The sequence below is a fragment of the Canis lupus genome, unplaced genomic scaffold, assembly GCF_011100685.1.
Source record: "Canis lupus familiaris isolate Mischka breed German Shepherd unplaced genomic scaffold, alternate assembly UU_Cfam_GSD_1.0 chrUn_S1676H1870, whole genome shotgun sequence".
NCBI lineage: Eukaryota > Metazoa > Chordata > Mammalia > Carnivora > Canidae > Canis > Canis lupus.
The window spans coordinates 68,216-74,215 of NW_023330523.1; the positions used below are offsets into that span (position 1 = coordinate 68,216).

At 36.2% G+C, this 6,000-nt stretch overlaps 1 long non-coding RNA gene across 1 annotated transcript in view; it reads right to left on the reverse strand.

The window, feature by feature from the left end:
* The window catches only part of LOC119878509, a 65,914-nt gene extending 63,926 nt beyond the window's left edge, over positions 1 to 1,988 (reverse strand). Inside the window, exon 1 of the long non-coding RNA XR_005386957.1 lies at positions 1,538 to 1,988. This is a non-coding gene — a long non-coding RNA (uncharacterized LOC119878509). The remainder of the gene's footprint in view (positions 1 to 1,537) is intronic.
* Between the last annotated feature and the right edge of the window lie 4,012 nt (positions 1,989 to 6,000).

A 6,000-nucleotide genomic window follows, 5' to 3' on the forward strand; every position in this document is an offset into this window, starting at 1 on the left:
ATGGTCTCATTCATTTGGGGAATATAAATAATAGTGAAAGGGATTGGAAGGAAAGGGAGTAGAAATGGGTAGGTGCATAAACTTTATGTTTATTCTCAGACTGATAATGTAACTTTGTCAATTTTGAAAAATATTTCTTTCAGCAATTATAGATATAGAAATTGAGTCAAGGAGACATTAAATGCTTCACCCCATATCCAAAGGGGTATGAATCATAGGAGGTGCTGAATTTCATAGGGCATTAATAATAATATTCATGAAAAGTTGGTAAGGCCCTGATAAATTTTCAATATATGAAGTTAACTAAGTGGGTTAAATAGTAAAGGAGGATGTTTAATTATATGTAGTCATGAAAAATACTATTCTCATATGTTATTTAAAGACCTGGAATATTGCTCACAAGAATGATTTGACCAAAAGAGGAGAATATATGTCAGATATGTAAATCTCACTTAAAGACATATATTTACATATAAAATGCCAAGAATCCCAAGTCTAGTTACAAATACATAGAGAAAATTCAAAATCAAAGTAAAAGATAGTTGTCTTGCGTTGTAATTTTTATACCTCATTTAGCTCAGATTTTCTTTAGGATCTACTGGTACTTATATGTGTTCTCATATGTATTGACTCTGTGTTTTTGCATGAGTCACTTCTCTGGGCTACGTTCCTTATTTGTGAAATGAAGATTAAACATAACAGGTATCACATGAGACTGCAGAGAGGAGTAAATAAAATTGTACAATAAAACATTTAGAACTTTGCCTGACAAATAACAAGTCCAAATTTCTCATTAGTTGTCTAGTAATTATAAAGTGAATCATTACATAATACACATAACATTGCTTTGAAAGTGATCCTGCTGGTGACATCATGCTCATGAGACAGTTGCAAGACCAGGATGAATAGAAGTTCATTTCCAGAGACTGCTCTGACCCATGTATCCCCAGCAGTTGTGGTCTAGTTCCTTTTTGGAGGGACCTGGATGATAAATCAAATTTGATTTCTCTGAGTCCTAATCTGCCTGGTGACATCTCAATCTACTTTAAAAAAAACACAAAAAACGCCAGTCCTTATGTACATGGCGCATTCAATAGTGTCAATGAGATATTTCAGGGTCTGATTGTTGTTCTATTGTGCTGTGTGACAGAAGAGTAAGGTCAGGTTTCCCATCTGAGTCCTGAATAACAGCAAATCAGAGACAGTTAGACATACAGGCTGAATCCAGCAGAACTGTCCGCATGTTACTGAGCAGTGTTTCTGTAGTATGGGATTCCTGCATGGGAATGTCTGAGTCCGTATGAAAAACATAATCTGCCTCATACAAGACAGACACATTTACCAGGAGTTTCTTTCCAGATTAAGAATCCTTTTACCCTATGTGCCCAGCAGTCATGGGGCACACAACTGCTCACATCTGTGACAGATAATAAAGAACCCTAGGGAATTGTCTAAGCCACCACTTCTTCTAAGAACCCCGAACCAGTCCCACCTTCCTGCTGTCCTGACAAGTCTTAACAGGCACCTCACTTCTTACCTTATTGCTGGGGAGTCTGCCAGGCAAACTGGATGCCACTTCTGGAAGCAGTCATCTTCTCAACCCTTCGGGCTTGTGAGTTGTCCCCCAGGCACTTCAGTCTACAGAAGAGACTCAAGAAATTTTTTCTTATTGCCTCTTTCCATATCATTTGTTCTTGGGAATTTCTCATCATTGCTTGCAGTTGCCCTTGGGCAGATAAAGATGGAACAACCTGAAATATCATTTTCTAGAGCAAGAGATGAGCATGCCCACGTATCATGCAAGGTTTTCTCTGAGGACATTAACAAAGGAGCTGTTCACTGGGACTGACAGCAGATCAGGGATAGAATATCTAACATTTGTCTCAACAAAGCTTCCTTATGGTCCCTTAAGTGGGAAGAACAACAAGCTTCCACTTCAACCTTGACAATAAATGTGTTAAGGAAACAAGATGAGGCCATATGTTACTGTGCCTACTGGATTGGGACCCACAGTATTAGAGTCGCCAATAAAAGCTGCTCAAAAACCACCTTCAGATGTGGCACACCCACATTCCACTCAATATGGGCAACCACAGAGACTGCACAGCTGGGTGTGCAGCCTGAGGTTCTCCCTCTGCAGTATTTCCTGGGCTTTACAGGAAGACATTGAAGATCTTGTCACACAGTGAGTTCCATGGGATATCAGCAATTATGGTACAAATTAAAGTAGTTTGAATTGATTTCCCACTAAATTAGGCCATCTGGGACCTCTGAAAACATAGAGTGAACGGTTCAAAGAAAATCCATTTGTCTGTTAATGCACTGAGGAAAGAGATTTCTAGTACCTGAATAGTTCAAAATGAAGACAAGAAAGGGAATATGCAGTTTACATGAATATTTCTTATTATTACTCTGTAATTTTATTCATGACCTTTGCAGTTTTTCAGAGGTAGGATGATCAGTCAAACATAAAAATTCCATGCATTGCCATCTTGTTGCCATACTGAAGGAATGTACAGATTATTTTATCCCTAAGTAAATTGTAGCTAATTGGGATAATGGAGAAACCAAGATAGAAATCCTGTAGGTCAAAGCAGTACCTGCCTCCATTTGCAGAGTCAAAATAGAACAAAAGAACACTACTCCACCGGAACAAGACCCTTAGCATATCAGGTGGCTGCAACTTAGTAGATATGCTGCTAAGACCTTGTTCTTCAGGGTTCTGCAAAGAAAACTAAAAAACCTGAATGAGGTTCAGTTGGTTAAAAGAAGGATCATATATGCTCCCTTTATCTGTAAAGAAAAGATGATAAAGGTCTTTCGTGAAGTAATAAAATTAAAAATCATGATTGAGAATAAAATTCTGTAATTAGTACCTGGATAGTCACCAATTTTCAACAAATAGTGAGACACACAAGTAATGTGTGAAATTATGAAACTTCTCCCCTCACCTCCTTAGAGTCAACTCTCAAATGTTGAGGTAAGTTCTTTATTTCAGAAAAACTCAATACTTTTGGTAACTCGATATCTGACCACATAATCACCATGCATACAGTTTAACTCTGGTTCCTGAGATCATGACAACACCCTCATTCTGTTTCTCATTCTAAGAATCACATGGTGCTATCAAGTGCAGTGGTTCTATGAAAGCAGAATGAATTCTTGCCACAGGCAAGTCAGAACCTTCTCATTGGGCAAATGAAGGTTCATGTGTCCCACACCCTGTCCATCCTGATTCTTATGTGGGGTGGGTCCCAACAGGAGCAAACCTTAGGGCCTGGATCTCAACAGGGCCTCACCTGTCCCCTAATACATCTACAGACACAAAGATAGGAAGATCCCTGAATGAAATATGGAATCAGAGAACAATGAATCCTCTAAGAAAGAAGTGAATGAAAAGAAGGATTTAAACTTCTCACAGTATTTTACACAGATTATTTTATTTAATCCTTAAAAAGCAATGCAGAATGGATTGAATTGGCCACATGGAGAGATGGAGCCACCCTGACTTTTCAACACATGACAGCCATGAAACACTACAGTGATGAGCAGTATGGAAAGGGTTACATTATCTGTGTGGCTTAGAAGTGAAAGGATACTATGTAGCCATTAAAACCTCTTTTGGAAGAATTATATATAAAATTCATAAATTTAGTGACAGCCAGAGAAAATTTCTTCAGATTTGGGCCTTGGTGGGCACTTCTAAGATGTGAATATTAAACTCTGATGGCCAGAACATGTCTCCCCAAGAGAGGGCTTGATCAAGATGTAGGTCCAACAGTGGAATCAGTATTTTTAGCACACCTGTATCCAAGAATTTTTGGTTTTACATTTATTAATGAGATTACTTATATAACAATGTAAACATAACATTATATATATATATATGACACTCAAATGATAACATATTTGTATTTTCCCATCTAATATTATAACTACTTTGTAACTCCCTGAAAAAAAAGAAAAAGCTACAATCAACCTTAATGTTGAGAGTAGTTACCATAGAACAGGGGGTCTGCAAATTCTGTCCATGCCAGGCAAGCCCCAGTTTTATAAATAAAGTTTTATTGAAACACAGCCTTGACCATATACTTACAAATTGCTTGTAGCTGGTTTGCATTTCAAAGAAGTGCTAAGTAGTTGTATCAGACACACACAAAGCCCAAAATGTTGACCATTTGGCCCTCTAAAGAACATGTTTGACAATTAATGCCTTAGCATGATATACTGTGACTGATAGTTATTTTCATTTTATGTTTACCTATTTCTCAGTGTGTTGTCAATGGTCCTTTATTACATATCAATCCTCTCCATACTAACTGTCTTACTCTGAATAAATTACTTAACATTCTTTGATTCATTTTCCTCATTTGAAAAATGAAAAATACAATTTTATTTACCTTAAAGGACTGTTGAGAGGAGGAACTTAAATAATACATATAAAATTCTTACAAGGGCTTGGAGTCTCCTGCTCACTATATTGAGGCTTCGTATTGCTTATATGGGTTATTATGTCATATTTGAACATAATATGACAAAATGTGAAACAAAACTCAGAACTTATTCTTTTCTTTGTTTATTTTAAATAATAGAAATACGTGAAAATGGAAAACTTATCCTTTCACACATTTTTAGTAGAATACCTGTTGACAATCCTGGAATGTAGCCATGCATATTATTTCCTAACTGTCTATGACTGGTTTTGTGCTACAATGGCTGATGTGAGGATTCACAACAGAGACATTAGGGCCCAAAGCCTAAATATTTATTATCTGACCCTACAGAAAAAAATTGGACAGCCTGTCCTATGCAAAATAGTTAGAGAATGAGTTTGCATTTATAGCTAAAATTCAAGATGTAATAAGAGAAATTATTGATAAAGTTTACTCTGTGAAAATGAAAACGAAATTTGCATGGCAAAAGCAGCATAAATTAAATGACACATGGCAAACCATGAGGAAATATTTACAACCTGCTTAGCACATAATGGTCAACTATGCCTAATATAAAAATACATTTAAAAAATGGATGTAGGGGATCCCTGGGTGGCTCAGTGGTTTGGCACCTGCCTTCAGCCAAGGGCGTGATCCTGGAGTCCCAGGATCGAGTCCCATGTCGGGCTCCCTGCATGGAGCCTGCTTCTCCCTCTGCCTGTGTTTCTGCCTCTGTCTCCCTCTCTCTGTCTCTCATGAATAAATAAATAAAATCTTTAAAAAATAGAAGTAAAACATTTCAATTATCCTATAGGAAAATGGCAAAAAACATCAAATTCAATTCATGAAAAACATACAAATAGCTATTAAATTTATACAAGTTGATGAACTTCACTTATAATAACATAAATTTCTATTAAAACTGCTGAGGTACCATTCTCACTCCTAAGCCTGGCAAGAATATAAGTTTGATAATACTCTCTGTTGGCAATGCTGTGAAAGAAAACAGGCACTCATATATTTCTGGTTAGTATGCAAAACACAACCATTTCATGGGGGGATTTGGAAATATCTAATGAAAGTTCATATGCATTTACTTATCAAGCTAGCAAAAACACTTTCAGAAATTTACTCTGAAGGCATAATTTCAACACTTTGAAAGTATATATGTGCAAAGGTATTCATTGGGTAACAGCAAAATGTGAAATTACATAAATGTCCAGACATAGGAGATGGGTTTAATAAATGATGGCACTTGACACAATGGAGGACTATCCACTATAAAATAGATATGAGATACAAAATCAACTGTAAATTATATATCAACCAAACACAATTGGAAATTAAATTGTAAAAATAGTACTATTTACAATAGCAACAACAGCAATATCAAAAACAAATAGCATACTTCATGAAAAATTTATCCAGTAATATGAAGAATTTGTATGCCGAAAACAATACAACTTTAATGACAGAAGCTGAAGAAGAACTAAATAAATGGAGAGGTATACCATGTTCATAGATGGAAGATTCCATATATTTAAGATGTCAAAAGTTCCTCAAAAGG